The following is a 21,183-nucleotide window of genomic DNA, read 5'->3' on the forward strand; positions in this document are numbered from 1 at the left end:
GGCTCAGAACTGGCACGCTCTCATTTCTGTCATATTCTATTGTCTAAAGCAAATCACAAAGCCAGTCTAGATTTAAGGAGTAGGGAAATAGATTCTCTTTCTGGGAGGAGTTATGTTCTACAGCAAAAGCCATGGATATAAGGAAGCATAAAAATTTATGACTCTTTTTGTCATCTACCACAGTAAGTATAATTTATTTCTTTATACTTACCTTTATTTCACAATGGCTTTGAGGTGGCTTACAGCAAAAATGAAAACAGTGATATGGTAACAAACACAAAAACTAAAAAAAAAATTGAAGTAATATAAATTAGAATAGGAGGCCAAATTTAGGATTCTTATGGTAAAGAATACACCAGTATAAACATTGAATTTGTCTTCATAGTACTTTTGAAACGTTGAGGTGACAAGTTTTGGCCAAAAGCCCATTTAATAGTGGCATAAATTAATAGTGATGGGACCCTTGGACCACTTACTGCATAGTGGATATTGCGACTGAGTCAAAAGCCAAGGGACCAGTGATACAGTTGGTCGTATCCTACTCTTGGTCCCTTTATTGCTGCGATTAAAGAGCCTCATGAGGGGTTTCATGATGCAGAAGAAAGGGCTTTGGAGACAGAGTTGAAGACCATCCCATCCCATCCCAGCTGAGAAACTGAGTTTTAAATCTAGTTCTACATGGCTCTTCATCTCAGTTTTCTGAAATTGGGAGTAATGATGCTAATCAGATGGAATGTGTTAGGTAACATGAAAAAGGTATTTTAGATGTCACTGTCGAACCTTCCTCCTTCTGATTGTTTTAGTTACCATATCTCCCAAGAAATGTGAATTACTCACTTTTTAAAGAAGGTTTGCTTCTTGGATAAACTTCTCCATCTCAATCAAGGGTATGTCCAAAAGTATAGCACATTTGTGAAATTGAATGGAATTTGTGAATATTCTGAATCTTGACTCCATGTAAGGTTTCCAAGAATAGTTTGCAAACCCAAAGCAAGAGCTCTACCTGGTATATTGTTGGGAGTTTTCTGTGCCTTTGAGCCTCTGATCTGCTCACTTCTACAGTTGTTCTTAAGCCCTGGATGCATGGAGGGCATTTTATAAGATAGTAGCTTCCTGCAAGTATGCAGGGGTGCCCTTTGCTGGAATGAGTCTAGCCTGGTGAAGCTGCAGAGTTTGCTTCTGCCTCTGTGTAAAGACAGATGATCATTTGGCTACAGTGCCTTGACTGAGCCATCCATTTATATTTACTGTGCTGCTATCTGTTTTTTTGCCTCTAGGGATGTGAATAAGAGAGATGAAGATTTTTCTTTTATGCACGGTTCTTATCATTGAGAAATGACTAAAAGAACTAAAAGGTGTTTTGCCCATTTTTCAATTTTTTGTTGTTGTTGCTGTTGAGTTATATGAGCTGTTCGTATATTTTGGAAATTAAGCTCTTGTCAGTTGGCATTGCTTGCAAATATTTTCTCCCAATCTGCAGGTTATCTTTTTATTTCGTGTTTTTCTCTGCTGTGCAAAAGCTTTTAAGTTTAATTAGTTCCCATTTGTTTTTACTTTTATTTCTATTGCTTTATGAGACTGACCTAGGAAACATTGGTACAATTTATGTCAGAGAATGTTTTGCCTATGTTCTCTTCTAAGAATTTCATGGTGTCACTTCTCATATTTCAGTCTTTAAGCCATTTTAGGTTTATTTCTGTCTGTGGTGTGAGGGAGTGTTCTAACTTCATTGATTTGCATGTGGCTGTCCAACTTCCCCCGCACCACTTGCTGAAGAGACTGTCATCTTCCCATTGTGTCTTCTTGCCTCCTTTATTGAAGATTAATTGGCTGTAGGTGTGTGGGCTTGTTTCTAAGCTCTCTATTCTATTCCATTGATGCATGTCTGTTTTTGGTGCCAATACCATGCTTGTTTGATTACTGTAGCTTTGTAGTATGGTCTTGGACCAATTTTAATGATTTTCTACTTTATCCAGGGGGGATAAAGTGATTTTCTCTGTTTTGGTGGAAAATGGGTAATAAAGAAGAACATATCCAAATTCTATCCAAAATGTAATTAACAAGATTCCAAGGGCAGAAGGGTGCTGCCTTGTTAAGGGGAGATACTAAGAAAGGGAGATTATTTTGAGATAAATGAGAAGTTCTTAAAGAAATGCAAAGATAAAAGCCCAATGAGGAAGAGAAATTCTTAGTGCGAAATAGAGTACCTCTAAGTTTCCAATCTAAAAATGGCTTTTTGGTTGTAGTTTCCATTTGTTTACTGGCTCCTTGGTTCACAGCCACAAAGCACATGAAAGTTTTTCTGTTAAAATGACATTTCCAGTATGCTAACTCATGCATGCTGAACACATTTTAATTAAAATATTCCTTGAAATATACTAGGACAGAGGATCACAGTTACCTATCTAATAAAAGCAAGTCTACCCAGGAATAAATCCAGGGTTATGGTGACATCTGAGGATCCTTGTGTCCTTCCTTATTATCAGAGACTTCAGAAATGATTCCTTTGCTCTCAGACTCCTTTTCCCTTCGGTTTCTATGAGGAAATGTACACTTTTTGGTTTGAAAATCCAGAATGAGTGATTTATGCTAGAATATATCCATGTATCTGACATGTTAGACATTAGCTTATAGATTCCTGAGCTATACTTGATACACTTACAAATTTTCTACTCAAGTAAGCTGTCCTATAGCAAAATTGGTCTTTTATGGATATATAAATATTCATGTAGGAATTAGGGGAAAAATTTTTTTAAGGCCATATAGAAATTTATCAGTGTTTGAAATCTACTATGAGCCAAGAACTGCACTAAATATGGGGATACATAATAAAAAAGAAATGCACAGCCTTGTAAAGGAGACCAGGAAATGAGCTGAATTTTCTTTCACAGAAATAATAGATAAGATGAAGTGTGTGGCGGCTGCAATGAAAATAGGTAGAAAGGTACTTCCCTTAATTCTGGAAATTAGAAAAGAGTTCCCAAGTGATAAGGGAACAGAAATCCATTAAATAAAAATGAATTTGGCAATGTGGGAGGCTGGGGAAGGGTAAAACAAGAATGTTGGAGGAGAGAATGCTACTGAAGAAGGAAGAGACATGGGCAATGTGAGTGAAAGAGAGTGAAGTTAGGAATGGAGAGCAAGGAACTGATTGTAGTTCAAGTCTCTCCAGTATACACAAATGTGAGATAAAATTAATACTTTAAATGCTTTGAAAAATCTGTGACACAAATTGAGGAAATTTATGTGACGTGATTGAAACTGAGATCACGGAGAACACTTCTTACTAAGCCCCGTGTTGTCTTTTAGGCGTCTTTCTTTTCTTGAGGCAGAAACGAGGAGTCACCAGAAGCCTCAAGGGCTCTTGATTTGAATGGAGCCAAATAATACAGAGATCCAAGCCCTTATCTAGTGGTGTGACAGGCAAATATTAATGCTAATTTTTGTAGTAACACTTCATAGCTTAACAAATATTTCCACTTAGTCTTCGTGGCATTTTTGAGACTCAGAAGAAATGTGAAGCCCTGATTTGTGGCATTTGCCGGTTTCCACAGTGTAAATGCTATCATGGCCAATTTCAAGCTAATGACAGTTGAAATCACAACATGCCTGAATATTTAACAGTCAGCTCTCTCCCACACCACCATGCATAGTAGGTGAGACTCAGCTTCAGTTCTTGTCATTCCAAGTTTTATCCCCCAAGGCTCCTCTATCTTTAGTTCCTTGAATTCAATTTGGTCAAAAGGTGAAGTCTGCTGATAGGATCTGTGTTTTGATTGGGAGTTTTCCTTAGCAAAGAAATTCAATGTTCGTCTCTTTTTCTCCTTTAATTATTTAACACACATAACTCTTACTATGTGCCTTATAAATCTCACATAAAAATTTTGAGGTAGCTACTAACATGCATTTTTGCTAATGGTGATGAAAATGCAGACTGAGTGACTTACTCAGTGTCATACCAGTGCTAAATGCAGGAGCTGGGATTGGAACCCAGGTGGCCCAGCTTGAGTCTATGCTTTTAACCAGATTATACTGCTGCCTAAGTGTTCATGTCAGAAATACACCTACAGCATATTAATATCTCAGCCCATATGTCCTAGAAAATTAAACCCAAGTCAAATTCTTACATGGTAATAATTTACTTAGATGTGAAATCCTAAGGAAGAGGCAATGATGTGAAAAGAGAGGAAGTTAACACAGAAGGAAAAAGCAAAAGCAAAGAAATGTGCCTCTGAGCTGCCCATAGCTTTCAGGAACTATTGCTTGGCCTCAGAGGATGTCTCCAGAGAAGTCACATGAAACTACATCTCTGGAACAGTCCATTCAACAGAACAAAAGGAGAAGAATTTATCTGCTAGTGTTCACACCCATTAGTCAAAGTCTGTCCCAAGGGATATTAACTCACATGTATTTTCTGCATTGTGCATATATGGATGCCAAGTGGGCCCTAAGATAACTCATGTCTCAATAGCAACAGAAAACTCCTAAGTCAAAAGGCAGGAATCTAGAGGTATGTGCTTTGGCCAGCTGCTGTTAGGTTGCGCCTAGGAGCGATTCCAGGGTCTAAGCAAGCAGTCACTGAAGTGGCTTGTGATGCTGGCCAAGGCAGCAGGGATCTGGCTCCTTAAGCACAAGGTATTACTCCTCTCAAGGTCAAAATCAAGGCAAGTGGACAGATCTGGAATGATGCATGAATTAGATGAGGTCATTTACCTTCCAAACTTTTGAGGACATGGAATGGAAGAATAAATAATATATACTACACTTAGGCATAGCAGCATGGACTAGGCCATATGTGGACTCAGTCCACAATTCATCTTCATGCTGCTGGTAATGAAGAAGGGCTTTAATGAAGAAAGGCATTATTCCTTCTGATACTACCAACCATGTAATTGCCAACTGACTAGGAATACTGGTAACCTGAAACTTGGGACACAGGCCTAAGCCTCCTGAGGAAGTCAGGAAGGAATTTAGAAACATTTGAGTTGTCCCGTAAAGCTACTTGAGGATCCTAAGAGGTCATAAATTAAATGACTAATCTCCCTCTATATTCTCATAATACTTTCATTGTTCATTACATGATACTTAAATTCTGCTGCTGCTGCTAAGTCGCTTCAGTCGTGTCCAACTCTGTGCGACCCCATAGACGGCAGCCCACGAGGCTCCCCCGTCCCTGGGATTCTCCAGGCAGGAACACTGGAGTGGGTTGCCATTTCCTTCTCCAATGCATGAAAGTGAAAAGTGGAAGTGAAGTCACTCAGTCGTGTCCAACCCACAACGACCCCATGGACTGCAGCCTACCAGGCTCCTTGGTCCATGGGATTTTCCAGGCAAGAGTACTGGAGTGGGGGCTATTGCCTTCTCTGACTTAAATTCTACCATATATTAAAATTATTTGACCTGAAACAATAGAATATAAGTTCCTTGAAGATACATCTCCCACATTTTCATCTTGATTAATCATACAACGTACAATTCAATCAATATACATTTGTTGACTTGAATGCAATGTTGTATCCAGGGTCAGCTATATAAAGTTTGCAGAGCTCAGTGCAAAATGAAAATGTCAAGCCTGTGTTCAAAAAGCAGGAAAAAGTGCCATTAAAGGTACAAAAACATAAAGATTTTTCCTTAAAAATATTTTATTATGAAACATAGTAAGAGTAATGTCAATTCATGAGAAATAACACGTACTTAAAGTTTACAAAAAGATATTTTTCATGACATAATTTCATAGAATACATAAATGCAATGCATTAATTCAGTATTTTGATTGATCACAAGATCACTGGCTCAGTTTTCTGCAAATTCAGGTCATCAAATTTATACCTTTAATGATATTGATATATTTATACTTTAATTTTGAAAGTGATGTCAGTCATTCTTAACAAATTCAAGATAGAAAGTAATTTCTGATAATTTTTAATTTTGAGAAATCTGATGCATCTAGAGTTACTAGAGTTAGGAACATGTTATAGACTGTCACATTAGGCTACATTTCTGATAATTTCAAAGTATATAAGATTTTCACACATCTAGAACTAATTCTTGTAGAACAGTTTTTCTAAAAAGATTTAACTCTCTACAAAGCAGTTAATGTTAGCCTGAATTTAATTTCACATGTAAATTTATGCAAAGGCCTTTTAGTGTTTCCTCTGATAGTTTCTGTCAGCTTGTAGAGGCTGTACAAGAAACAAGTGACTTCATACTTTTTATATAGATTAAAACATATTCATGCATGCTTTGCCTTACCTTCAATTAGGCAGAAAATTTTAATTTTAAAATTGTTTTCTTTGTTAATCATCGGTTCATCTAAAGCTTCGAATGAAAATAGTGTAGGGTTTTTCTACTCAGTGCTCTCATATTTTTATTAATTCCCCTTTCTAAGTTTGTAGACATTCTCTCTGCAGTGTTTGGCAGCAGTTTCCAAACTGGTGATTCTAAACTCTTTGCATTCTAATTAACTCCATAAGAAGCTCTATTTTGATGTCCTCGTTTATGCTTCTGTTTTATAATAATTTACTTTCGAAGTTTACTGCCCAAGTGCCTGTAGTTCCTGTTCTAGTGCTCAGGTGGGAGAGCTAATATTTGTGCGGGCACGGCAAGGTCGGGCTCTAGGGACTGATGGGCAAGCTGGCCTCCCACCATGGGTCTCCTTTTCCCTGGGCCTGGGACCCAGCTATTTCTGCTGCTGTGGCCACTGCCATACATCTGGGTCGAGGTCATGGCCCGGCCAACCCCTGTGGGTCCATGGTACCCCAGTGCCCGAGGCTGCTCCTGCATGTGGATGACTTGGACAGCTGTTGGGCACACTGCCCACTGTGCTGCAGGGCTGCTGCCGAATCACAGTTGTGCGTGTCTATTTGTGTGAGCATAGAAGATATACCAAAGAATTCTTAAGAATTCTACAATGACAGCAGAGCTCTAAACCAAGTACCGGGCCCTTCTCGGCCTAGGGCCTTGTGCGACTGGACTGATCAAAAGAATGGGTCTCATGTCCAGGAGACATACTAAGCCCCAAGAAATATTTGTCGAAGTTTGACTTGTGGTCTCCTGGATTCTCTCTGCTGCTTTGTAATTAGTGTGTAGAGCAAAGAGAAGGTCAGTAAGTGCCAGCACCCACTTCTGAGTGCATCAGAGGGTTCCCCACCCCCAGCCCTTCCTTCCCAAATATTTAAAATGCAGGAAGGGGAAGAATACAAAACAAAGTCTCAGTAACGCTTTGAATGTTACTTGCCATGGGGAAAAAAAGACGTAAAGCAAAAATATTATGACAACCTTGGGATCTTGGCCAAACTCTTCGACAGGTCATTCTTTGCCTGGAAGGAATACTCAGGTACACAGTCACACAGGTCAGTCCAAGGAACACAGGTATGCTGCTTCCTGAATTGGGCTGTTTGAGTGACAGACTATCAGGCTAGCAGGTGGTGACTCACTTTACAGGGGCACTGTGCTGTAGGATTAACTCGTGTCCGAATTACCCAGATTAGAGTCTCATTCCCTGGACGTTGCAGGCTGGACAGCCATACTGTAGGGCCTGAGTTCCCTGTTGCATACTGCTAGCACAGGACGGCAGACCTCGCACCAGACTGAAGGCACTGTGTACCCAATAATACTGATCAGTGCTGCACACTGGAAGAGACTCCAAGGTCTGCAGTGTTAGAAACCTTCTGGGAGTTTCTTTTAATCCATTCATGGAACCTCTTGCTTTCTATTTGGTAGGCACCCCATCGTGGCTCCCTCCCTCATGTCACCCCCCCCACATACACGTTTTTAAAAATCTCATTATTATCTGGGTATTGGGTGGATGGGTTTGGTGAAGTGTGAGTTTGGAAAAGATACAAACTGTTTCTCAGAATAGCAGAATAGACCTTTGTTCTATTGCAGACTGGTAGATTCTACAGGCATAGTAACTTTGTGTGTGTATTTAGAAGTATTGTTACATAGAGCATATTTTGAGATCCTCTCTCTCATTAGGAAAAAGTACCTGGTAAAAGAAGGAGTCAGTTCTATATAGGGTTATGGTAAGGAGAGAGTCTTTGATGGGGTTGCTTATGCTTTGGCAATGGTGTGATCACTGGGGATGCTCCTAAGGATTTGATTAGCAACTTACTCTTGAGTCTATCTATTTATCAATATTTCTCTCTATCCATCAATTATTAAATTACAAAGCAATACACAACAAAATGTGTACAAGGGGAATATTAATGATAGTATTCATAATACCTTTGTAATATCGTTTGTAATGATAGTATAATAACAATACAGTATTTGCACTGTTGGGCAGAGTAACCAGCTTTGTGTGAATAATATCGTATTTATATGTTGGTTGGTTTTCTTAATTATACAAAAACACTGCGTACCTGGATGTTCTCATTTAGTAATACCCAGGGTCATGGTCAATATTTTATGGTCAATTCATGTAGCCTTAGCTAATTCTTTTTAATGTCTACATTATATCCAAAGTGTGTCTGTACTGCATTGGAGACTGTTTTTATTTTCAGATTTTTATCCTTTGATCAATGCTGCAATAAATATCTTCATAGCCACATTCTTAGGCATGATGTAGCATGCTCAAAAGGTGAAAAGCCTACCCTGCACCCCAAATTGCTGTCGTATTGATATATTCGTGTTGCTCCTTAGACACATGGTACTGCTAAGTGCCTGCAGGGTGGCGTGTCCAAATGAAAATGTGCTCTGACTAATGCACGCCAGATTTCAAGGCCTTAGTGTGTGGAAGAAAATGTAAATATCTCTAATAATTTTATATTATATATAGAAATGGTATATGTTAGATATAATAGGTTAAACAGATTGTATTACTAAAATTTATTACACCTGGTTCTTTTTCTTTTTTTTAAATGTGGCTACGAGAAAATTTAAAATCACACATATGGCTCACATCTGTGGCTGCATTGTATTTCTATTGAAGAAGAGTGTTACAAATATTTGAAAATTTCCCAAATGGCATCAAATCACTGTTCTGAATAGGTGTTTTGCCTTGTTTTGATTTGAGTTTTGAAGAGGTAATATACGAACACAGCACAAAATTCAAAAGGGTGTAAGAAGTACTTATAATAGTATTCTATTGCTGCTGTAACAAATTATCAGAAAATGAGTGGCTTGCCAACACAGATTTACTCTTTTAGAGTTCTGGAAGTCAGGAGTCTGAAACGGGTCACACTGGGCTAAGCCTAAGGTGTCTCATCCCTTCCGGAGGCTTGCTTGCCTTTTCCAACTTCTAGAGGTTGCTTGCATTCCTTGGTTTGTGGGCCCCAGCCATCCTCAAGGCCATCAATGATAGGTTACTCCTCCTACTCTGATCCCTTTCTGTCTTCCTTTTCTACTTTTTTTAAGTCAACTTGATTGAGACATAATTTACATATCATACAACTGACTCCCTTACATGGCTTTGTGGATAATCACAAAGTTGTGTGTCCATGACCAGTGTCAATTTTAGAACACGTTCAGCACACCTGAAAGAAACCGTGTGCTCATCACCTCCTCTGTAATGCTCCTTCCTCCCCAGTCCCTGGCAACCACTAATCTGTTTTCTGACTTGTATGGATTTTCCTCTTCTGGATTTTTCCTGTGAGTGGAGCCGTATGTCATCCCTGGTGACTGGCTTCTTTCACTTCGCATGATGCTTTTGCAATTCACCTGTGTTGTTGTGTGTATGAGAACTTCCTTTCTTTTTATTAATCAAGTAACATTCCAATAGGGTTTCCCTTGTAGCTTAGCTGGTAAAGAATCCGCCTGCAATGCAGGAGACCCAGGTTTGATTCCTGGATCGGGAAGATCCCCTGGAGAAGGAAATGGCAACTCACTTCAGGATTCTTGCCTGGAGAATCCCATGGACAGAAGAGCCTCGTGGGCTACAGTCCATGAGATCGGAAGAGTCAGACACAACTTAACAACTAAACCACCACCAATATTCCAACGTCTCCCTTCTCTACTTGTAAAGACTCCTGTGACTCCTAGGCCCACCTGGACAGTCTAGGATAATCATCCTATCTTATGGTCAGATCTTTAGCAACCTTAGGCCCATCTGCAATCTTAATTCCCTCTTGCATTTGAACATAATAAGCCGGTCATAGTTCTGGAGGTTAGGATGTGGATGTCATTGTAGGGGGCCGTTATTCTGCTGATCAGAGTGCTGCCCTCTCCAGGGCATGCTGTTTAGAACACAAGTGCCTTTCTCTCCAGAGGTAGCCCTGTTGCCAGTATCTTTTATATCCTCAAGTCATATGCTATGCATATGCAAATGTGTTCTTAAAAACAAAGTTCTTAAAAATACCAAGAGTGGCACATTCTATACACTATCTACTGTATATATTCTTTCACCTTGTTTCCTGTTTCTGGTTTTCTAGTCTTAAATCTTAGAGATTATATTAGTTTCCTAGGACTATTATAACAAATTCCCACAAACTGGGTGACGAGAAACAACAGAATATACTCTCCATGGTTCTGGAGGGCTGATATCCAAGATCAAGGTGGCCACAGGGATGTGCACCTGCCAGAGGCTCTAGGGGAGAATCCGTTCCTTGCGTCTCCCAGCTCTTGGTAACTCCAGATGGTCCTTGGCTGTGGCTGCATCACTCTGGTGTGTGCCTCCATCTTTGCTTGTTCTTCTCCCTTTCTGTCTATTATTAAGGATACTTAGCACTGGATTTAGGGCTTCCCTGGTGTCTCAGTTGGTAAAGAATCTGCCTGCCAATGCAGGAGACCCGGGTTTGATCCCTGGGTCAGGAAGACTTCCTGGAGAAGGAAATGGCTACCCACTCCAGTACTCTTGCCTGGAAAAGTCCAGGAACAGAGGAGCCTGGCAGGCTACAGTCCATGGGGTCGCCAAGAATCAGACACATCTGAAGCAACTGTGTGTGCACGTGGGATTCTGCTGGGGGTAGAAATAAATGAAGGAACCTAAGGAGGGATGTCAGGGACACTCGTTACTGTGGACCTGGAGAATCTTAGTGACAGAGGCACTGAAATCCTGCTGAAATATTTCAGCAAGATCCTGTTCAGACTTGTGAGGGGACTCAAGGTCACTCCCCGATGAGGAAATAGGACAGAGCCCTTGTTGGCTCTTTCCAGGCTCTCTTGACCACATCAGGGGGTGGGGAGCTTGCTTTAACAATGAGGCCATGTTGACAGACTGCTTGAGGATCCCTAGAGAAAGGTGTGTGGTGGCCAGGTCTGCCCAGGTCAGGAGCAGCCTCTTCTCCTCTGGGAAGAATAAAAATCCCAGAACCTATGTACTGTTTAACCGAGGGTGCGCCAGTGGGACACAGAGCCTACCACTGGGTGGCTGCCTCTGGTCGAATCCCCCTCCATGTGGGATTTCAACCATCGAATTTTACGCCCTCTCTTTCTTCTCCTACAGATTTCACAAGTGAGAAGTTGACATGCGAATTCCAGTGTGGTTCACTTACCTGCTTCCCTTCCCCCTCAGAAAACACACACACACACACAGACACACACCCCTTGAAAAGAAATCATGTCAGGTGAACTTGGGCTATTGTGTTTCTTAGGTAAGGCTTTTAGATAAAAAGCCTGCTTACAGTGGCTCCCAGCCCAGAGGCCGTTTGCACAGATTTTATTACACAAAGGCAGAATTCAGGTAGGCCTCCCAACAAGGGCATATTGTATCATTGTCGCTTTGTCGGGAGGCCTGTTAATGGTTTACACACTCTGTCCTCCAGTTTAAACATATACTTCGTGTTTGGCAGGAGCAACCTGAGGACTCTGTGACCATCTATGCAGACTCACCTCACTAAGGGAGGCTCTGCACTCCTAATACTTGGGGGTGCCTCGCCTCCCGCCCCTCCCCGCGGCTTTCCTCAGTCACCCAGTGTCTGCCCCCTCCCCCTGGACCGCTGCTGGCTTCCCATGTGACTCCACGCCCTCAGGGCCCCGGGGCTTGGGTCCAGCCAGCATCACGAGGCCTGAGAGGTGGGGCAGTGGGCACCTCGGGCCTGACAGGGCAGAGCAGCACCCCTTCCACCTCCCAAAGAAGTACCCGCTTCAGTGCCCGCTGGGTGACTTTCTTCCTCTCTGAGAACTCGGCTGGACCACTCTGTGTTCTCTCAGATCACCGAGTAAAGCAATCGGATCCTTAAATAAGGCAACCCAGCGTTCACGGTCGTGTGTCTGTCTGACCCTTTTGAGAATTATTCCTGTTACTCCTCACAAGGACCCTAGGAGGTGTGATTGACACCATTCATGCAGATGAGGAAGCGTCAAGTAACAGAGAGATGGGGACAGGAGCCCAAGGCCACATCCTGATAAGAAGCAGCTTCTGACCTAGCCATTCTTCTTGGTCCAGCCTAGCCCTGTTTGGGACACACAGATGAGGGTCTGGACGGGGCGGAGGACAAAAAGGGGTGTGAACTGGGGGTAGGGAGCCCTTCCTCTGATTAGGTCCATAATATCAGAACGATGTGACACCTCATCACAGGCTCTGTTCCCATGAGGCTAGACACCTGGGTGAATTCCGCTAAGGGAAGGGTGGCTGCTGATCTCTGCAAACAGGCCTTTAATATTGAGAATGGCTTTTTTTTTTTTTTTGGCCAGGCCGAGTAGCATGCAGGATCTTAGTTCCCCAGCCAGGAACTGAACCTGTGCCCCCTGCAGTGGAAGCACAGAGTCTTAATCAGTGGACCACCAGGGAATTTCCAAGGATGGCCTTTTCTTTATCATATTCCACCCCACCCTCCTATACACCTAAAGTGGATATGAAAAGAGAGCGGATACTGTGTGTCAATTTTAAGGAGGATTCCCAGACCCTCTCTTTTTGGATCCATGCTGATCTTGTTCTCTCAAAAGTCAGTGCCATCCAAAGCATCTTCCTGGTCCTGTGAGTCCTCACAGGATAGGGTCCTAATGAAGGCCAGTCAATTATTATTTGTACTGGGCCCCCTGGGGAACTCCCGTGTGCCTTTCCTATAATCATTTATCTCCTTGCAGTTGTCACCACCCTTTGTAGCAATGACCAGCACCATTAATAGTCAAGTGCTTATCTAATCTGCTCCTTGGGTCATAACTGGGGCAGCTACCTATGTGCAGAGGAGCTCACGTTGTGTGAATGATGAAGAGATGGGAGGGTCCCCGTCCCCAAGAACTTCATTATTTCTGAGGAGCTCCACAGCTCCCAGGATCTTACCACTGGGTTCCAGGCTCGCGTTAAGCATTTTCCTCTCCAGGCCTGTGTCTCCATTAAAACAGTTGAGTTGCATGGACCAGAAACCCATCTTGAGCGTTGGAACCAAATTGTTTGTCTTTCTTTCGTAAAGAGGAGACTTGAGCTACCTGGTGCAGGATGGAACCCCAGCTGAAGGAAACCGCAGGGCCCCCCCCTACTCCCCCACAGGACTCGAGCTCTCTTCCAGCCTCTTGCTGAAGCACCTTCTGGGTGTGGCTCTTTTCTTCACACTTACAAGATGGAAGCTACTTTTCTGTCTCAAATCACATCCTCAGTCCAGGTGCCAGTTAAGTCTGACCACATTTAGTGACAGTCTCCTCCTGAAACCTCCACCCAGCAGACTTCCTGTCCTATCTCATATCCACCTCTAGCTGAGTCGAAGTTTGAGGAGGTCCATATTTTCAACAGAGTACCTTGCTTCCTTGGACAAAGCTGAATGTCCTCCTAGTAAGAAAAAAGAGAAGATTGGCTCCAAAGTAAGGAATGAGCAAGGTCTGCCACACCATCTTTTGAACAGGAACATGTTTTTTTAAAATTAGCACGTTGTGTCATTGATACCATCATAAAAATTGGGGTGCAGTACACAGATATTGTTTTTCTCAAAGGAAGCAAAAGCAACCTAGGGACTCTTTGCAGAGTGGGGATTGTTGGACAAAGGTCAGGGAATAGAGAACTAAAACTTTCTCCTCTTCGCACATTTGCTTAGGGTTGGTCTTGCTTCTGAAATACGGTCATGCTTTCTCTTGCCCAGGGTTTCTGAGCCTCAGCATTGTTTGTGTCTTGGATGGGGTCATGCTTGGATGCAAGGGCTTCTCTGTGCATTGTAGGGTGTTTATCCTGGCCTGGGTCCACTAGATGCCGGTAACACTGCCCCCCTACTCCCAGTTGTGATAACCAAACTATTTTCAGACTTTGCCAAATTGCCCCTGGTTAAGAATTACCACTTCAGTCTATTCCACACCACAGACATTTGATGACAGAAGTCATCTTTTTCCTGGTTTTGAAATGAGAAGTGTGAAATTGACCCGCTCCCCAGCAATGGACCCGGGCCAAGTAGGGCAGCGCGGGAGCGCCTCCCAGCAAGGTCTGTCCTGCACATCTGCATAACAGCTGACTTGGCTTCTGCGGGCTTGGCCAGGATGGCACCTGCAGGGTGGCCTCCTCAGCCCCTTGGATTCAAAGCCTAGCTCTCCATGGGCAGACTTTGTGGTAGCCAGCAGATCAGGTGCAAAAGTAGGGCCCACCTATTTTTTAAAAAATATAGGATGCCCACCTAAATTTGAATTTCAGATATGCTCGGTCTCTCAGTTTTGTCTGACTCTTTGTGACCCCGTGGACTGTAGTCCCCCAGACTCCTCTGTCCGTGGGATCTTTCCAGGCAAGAATACTGGAATGGATGCCAGTTCCTACTCCAGGGGATCTTCCTGAGCCAGGGGTCAAACCCGTGTCTCTTGTATCTCCTGCATTGGCAGGTGGATTCTTCACCACTGCACCACTTGGGAAGCCCTGAATTTTAGATAAACACAAATAAAATTTTTTAGTATAAGTGTGTCTCAAGCAACCCTAAGTAGGAGCAATATTCCCCTGGTATCTGTGTGCCATAGAGTGTGTTCCCTGAACAAGGGGCAGGATTGTTTTACCAGAAAAAAATCCAGATCTTCACCAGACTCTCCAAGGCTCAACTGCTGACCATGGCAGGGAGCACTGATGTTCCTCCTGAAAACATACAGTGTTTCCAAGAGAGATTCCCCTGATGATTAGGCTTTTTGGGTCACTGCAGAGTACAAGCCCCTGTGATGCCCCATGCACACCGGGGGCTCCTTTAGCGTTCCAGTACACATCAGCAGGTTAAAGTCTAGGGAAAATCCTGCACGAAGGAAACCTGTTTGAGGTTTGTCTATAGCAGGCTTCCCAAAATTTTCTGAGAGTTTTTCTTGCCTAGTAGCTCTTACCAGAATATACTTGGGCATTTAATGTCCATGCAGATAACCACAGAGGCAGACATTCGACAAATATTTGTTATGCATATGTACTGCGCTAGGTAGGCCAAGTGCCTGGGATATAGAAATTTGTCATTCTTTTGTAGTTCTTAAATCAGTTGTAAATATTTAATTAACTATAATTATTTGTTTAGTGTCTAACTCCCCCAGTGAAAGTCCCATGAGATCAGGGACACGGCCCCTCCTCTCCATTATCCTGTGGCCAGCCCCTACAGTTCCTGGCCCATTGTAGATGTTCAACAAATATTGTTTGAATAAATAGAGAAAAATACAGCCTTTGCCCTTGGAGAAATTCCCATCTAATACAATGGTTCTCATGGAACTGCAGAACAAAATCATGGAAGTTTAAAACAACAAAAAAATAAGGTGTCTGGTCCCTACCATTGGAAAGAATATAACCAGATTGGGAGATGGTGCTTTATAGACAGAGCTGAGAATTGAAACAGTGCCCTAGACTCCTCGGGAAACCACACCCCCATGGTCACCCATCAGGTTAGACTCCTTGTTTGAGTTCTCTACTTGGTCTCTCTAGGCAAGCAAGTCTGGGGCTTGGCTGGGCCCCTGAGAGGCCTCAGGAAAAGGGCTAGGTTCTCACCAGAGGCAAAACTAAGCTTATTTAAGACAAAAATCTAAGCTTCTAAAATATGTTGGTTTAATGGATATGGAGTAGGTGACATTCCAGAAGGCATTTAAATTCCTTTTGGGAAGGAGAGCCTGGGCTCCAACCTTCATTCAGCTCTAACTCTTCTCTCCCTTCCATGAACTCCTTGCCTTTCACAGTTTCGGTTCTTGGCTTTTCCTGAGACACAACAAATGCCTGTTCCAGCCCCAGATGGGTTTGTGGTCTCTCTGAGTGTCACCTCCCATCACTGCCCCTCATTTTAACTGGTAGGAAACCATTTGCCTGGGGGATTCCCCGTTGGTTCAGCAGTAAGGAATCTACATGCCGATGCAGGAGACCCAGGAGATGCAGCTTCAATCCCTGGGTGGAGAAGATATCCTGGAGTAGGAAATGCCGACCCATTCCAGTATTCTTGCTGGGAAAATTCTATGAACAGAGGAGCTTGCAGGGTTGGGCAAAGAATGGGACACTGCTGAGCACACGCACGCACGCACGCATACCATCTGCTTGGAGAAGCTTTTCCATGGAAGACTTTCCAGACACACACACACACACACACACACACACTTACAGAATTTCTACTTTCATGGGGTTATTAAAAACCTGACTATTTGATTTCTGCAGAATGCTTTTAACAAGACTTCAGTCTAAATATAACTATGCCCCATACAGACACCTGAACTCAGTGTCTTAGGAGCTGTTTGTTACATTTATAGTGCCTAGAAACATATTTTTCAGGGTTTGGGGGTATCTTTTGTACTGAATTTTAGTGGTGATGTATAAAGTCTTTGTTTACCAGTGAGTGTATGTTTTTATGCAAGTGTCCATCAGCATCACAGCAGTCCTCTGCAGCTGTCCTGCACTGCCGGCTATCAGAGGACGGTGTCAAACCCAGTGACCTCCACACGCTTCTTTCCTGGCTGATTTCTGGGGAAGATCAGGCTTATAGGAACCTACTAGTCACTCTTAAGGAAATGATAGCTTTGAATTCTTCAAAGTATGTTAGGATAATAGAGTCCAATAAGTACCAAAAAAATAAAGAGGGGTAGCCCTCTTCTGTTGTTTTCTCAGGTTCAAATTTCACTGATTTCTACTCTTTATTATTTCTTGACATTGTCTTGGTTTGGGTTTAACTTGCTCTGTCTTTGTTAGTTTCTTAAAGAAGGAACTTTGATAACCAATTTGAAAACGTTCCCCTTTTATAATATAAGCAATTGGTGCTATACATTTTCCTTTAACTACTGCCTTAACTGTATCCCATACATTTTGATATGGCTTACTTTTATTTCTATTTTATTAAAGTCATTTTAGCTTCCCTTGAGAATGTCTCTTGGAGCCCTGGGCAATTTAGAAATCCATAGCTTAAATTCTAAATATTTAAAGATATCTCTCTGTTATTCCTAGTTTAATTCTCTTACAGTCAGAGACTGTTTTTCTGGTATGATTTTCCAGTGTTTTTAATTTATTAAGATTTAGTTTATGCCCAGAATATGGCCTTTCTTCATGAAACGTCCTTCTGTGCTTGTAAAAAATGTATATTCTGCCATTGTTAAATACAATATTCTATAGATTTCAATTAGGTCATTTAACATACTCTTTGCTCTTACTGATTTTCTGCCTATTTTTGTATTAGTAACAGAGAGAAGAATGTTGAAGCCTTTAGGTTTGATGAGCAATTTCTCCTTTCATTTCTGCCAATTTCTGATTCAAGTATCTTAATGCTGTGGTGTTAGGTGCATTTGGGATGTTGTCTTTTGGATAGTTCAGTTCAGTTACTCAGTCATGTCCGACTCTTTGCAACCCCATGGGCTGCAGCATGCCAGGCTTCCCTGTCCATCACCAACTCCTGGAGTTTGCTCTAACTCATGTCCATCGAGTTGATGATGCCATCCAACCATCTCATCCTCTGTCGTCCCTTTCTTGTCTTGCCTTCAATCTTTTCCAGCATCAGGGTCTTTTCCAATGAGTCACTTCTTCTCATCAGGTGGCCCAAGTATTAGAGTTTTAGCTTCAGCTTCAGTCCTTCCAATGAATACTCAGGACTGATTTCCTTTAGGATGGACTGGTTGGATCTCCTTGCAGTCCAAGGGACTCTCAAGAGTCTTCTCCAACACCACAGTTCAAAAGCATCAATTCTTCAGCGCTCAGCTTTCTTCACAGTCCAACTCTCACATCCATATATGACTACTGGAAAAATCATAGTTTTGACTAGATGGACCTTTGTTGGCAAAATAACATCTCTGCTTTTTAATATACTGTCTAGGTTGGCCATAGCTTTTCTTCCAAGAAGCAACCGTCTTTTAATTTCTTGGCTGCAATCACCATCTGCAATGATTTTGGAGCCCAGAAAAGTAAAGTCTGACACTGTTTCCATTGTTTCCCCGTCTATTTGCCATGAATTGATGGGACCAGATGCTTTGATCTTAGTTATCTGAATGTTGAGTTTTAGGCCAGCCTTTTCACTCTCCTCTTTCACCTCCATCAAGAGGCTCTTTAGTTTCTCTTTGCTTTCTGCCATTAGGATGGTGTCATCTGCATATCTGAGGTTCTTGATATTTCTCCAGGCAATCTTGATTCCAGCTTGTGCTTCATCCAGCCTGGCACTTCACATGATGGGCTCTGCATTTAAGTTAAATAAGCAGGGTGACAATATACAGCCTTGACATACTCCTTTCCTGATTTGGAACCAGTCCATTGTTCCATGTCCAGTTCTAACTGTTGCTTCTTGACCTGTATACAGATTTCTCAAGAGACAGGTCAGGTGGTCTGATATTCCCATCTCTTTCAGAATTTCCCACAGTTTATTGTGATCCACACAGTCAAAGGCTTTGGCATAGTCAATAAAACAGAATTAGATGCTTTTCTGGAACTCTCTTGCTGTTTTGATGATCCAGTGGATGTTGGCAATTTGATCTTTGCTTCCTCTCCCTTTTCTCAATCCAGCTTCAAAATCTGGAAGTTCACGGTTCATGTACTGTTGAAGCCTGGCTTGGAGAATTTTGAGCATTACTTTGCTAGCGTGTGAGATGAGTGCAATTGTGGGGTAGTTTGAACATTCTTTGGCATTGCCTTTCTTTGGGATTGGAATGAAAGCTGACCTTTTCCAGTCCTGTGGCCACTGCTGAGTTTTCCCAATTTGCTGTCATATTGAGTGCAGCATTTTAACAGCATCATCTTTCGGGATTTGAAATAGCTCAACTGAAATTCCATCTTTTGTCTTTTGGATAACTAACCCCTTTATCAGCATGCAGTATTCTTCTTTATCCAGGGGTCAGAGGATTTTCTTCTCAGCCCAGTTGCAGTGGGCCGTTGCCCTTTCTCCACAGTAGGTTAACACTTTTGTTCTGTAGAGAGGAGCACAGGGGAGAATCTAGGAAAAGTGTCACACCTTTCTTGTGGTGGCTGCTCTTCTTCTCTGCCAGTGTGTACCTGCAGGGATTTTTTCCCAGGACTCTCACCAGTCTTTTCTGTGAGAGCCCTCTGAAGCCAGTGGAGAAGAATCAGCATGAATTCCATTATATCCATGGCTCCCAGGATTCTATACTGTCTCATTAGCCCACACTCGACCACTGCCAATCAATTCATTCATAATTTTAACTGAATCCCTCTCATTCTGGATGTCCAGCTGCATCAGTCCAAGGAAAAAAAGTACTCACATCCCATCTCTGCTTTCAATCATCTTGTCTTCTTTCGAATTAGTTTTGGTTGGTTAGCTAGTTGGTTGCCTAGTAACCTCAGCTCTTTGATAGATTTATGGAAAGTTGTGAATACACAAGTCCAGGTTTTGCTGTTGTAAGAGTGAGAGTGAAGCTCTTTTCACCTTTCTGCATTCCATATATAAATGGAAAGTATAGGTTATTATTTTATGGACTATCCCATCCTTTCCAAAAAGGAATTTGCAAAGGCATTCTTGAGAATATCTTTCTGGAACCCATAAGGTTCCATAATGAACATGAGGTCCATTTCTTTGCTCTCGGTACTGGAGCTAAGCTTTCTGAAGGAGGGAAGGAAGGATAAAAGGGCTAGTTGTATAATTCCTTGTTTAGTCTTAGTCTTATCTTCTTGCCTTCATAGAGGTTAAATGAGATAGCATCAGTATTTCTTTGATTCCAAAAACAACAGGTTTGAGCTAGAAAATATTTGCAAGACAAAAAATTGGAGGAAATCTTTAATCCCTTCCAAATGAGCTGAAAAGAAAAATCTCCAAAGCCTCTGTAAGGAATTAAGCAATTTAGCAGGGTAATTAGTGGTATACACTTTATCTTCCTTCTTCCCCACCCCCAACCCTTCGCCCAGTACAACCGGGGCCTAAATCCACTGTGCCTTTGGGAGAAGGCCTAGAGGCAGGTCACGAGCAGAGGATGAAGCGTGGTCTGCTCCTGCCACTCACGTCTATTAAATGGTAGCTTCTGCCCCTTGGCCGTGTTTGCATCACAACACACATCATCCGCTTGCTTTGACCCTGACACCATTTTATAGGCTTAATAATAATAAATCTATGTCCTGAAATAGTTTTGCAGATTACACCAATCAATCAAAATTCAGGGAGCCCAAGACCATTAATGTCATCAGCAGTGATGCAGTACCCCGGGAATCCATCTAAATCAGCCATTACAAAGGGAAGTACGCCTTAAGAGCCTGAAGACAGAGGGAGTAGATGGAAGCATAAATTGCAGTTCTATTTTTATCAGCCATGGAGGGATGATTTTCTTGGGGAGGCTTTGTGTATTCCTGGTAGGAAATGAAACTAGGAGTTGTTGTCCATTGCTGGTTCTCACTCCAAATTATAAACCGAGAAGAGTTCGCTGGTCCTGGGCTACGGGTGCTGAAACACAGCCTATCGCATTCTGCAAACCTAAGCTCTGGAGAATTCTCCTTTGAGACTCCCCAGTGAGCAGTCAAGGCCCAGTGCTTTTTGCCTTTGTAGATGGCTCCATCACTCCCATTTTCCCGTTGTTGAGACAAATCTTAAAGGAACACTCAGCTGAGAAGGGCTTGAGATGGAGCTACTTGGAAGTCTCAGACCTTTCACAATGACTGTGGTTAATCCTGAAAACTGAGGATGGAGGGGTAAGGAAGAATGAAAGTCCTGCTCAGGTGTTCTATAGTTTGAATCTTTCTATAATCTCTGAGGCTGATTTCTTATAAGACAATATGATATAATGAAAGCAACTGAGATTTAAGATTCAGGAAAAGTGAATCTTGAGCTTTGGCTCTTGAGTTAGTTGTATGACCTTGAGAAACTCATCTTGCTTTTTTATGGATCTTATTTCTTCATCTGTAAAATGAACAGATTGCTCTAAATCAGGCATTCTAAACCAGAAATCCATGGAGCAGATCCACATGTGAGTTTTGTTTTG

The sequence above is a fragment of the Bos indicus x Bos taurus genome, chromosome 20 (assembly GCF_003369695.1).
Source record: "Bos indicus x Bos taurus breed Angus x Brahman F1 hybrid chromosome 20, Bos_hybrid_MaternalHap_v2.0, whole genome shotgun sequence".
Taxonomy (NCBI): Eukaryota; Metazoa; Chordata; class Mammalia; order Artiodactyla; family Bovidae; genus Bos; species Bos indicus x Bos taurus.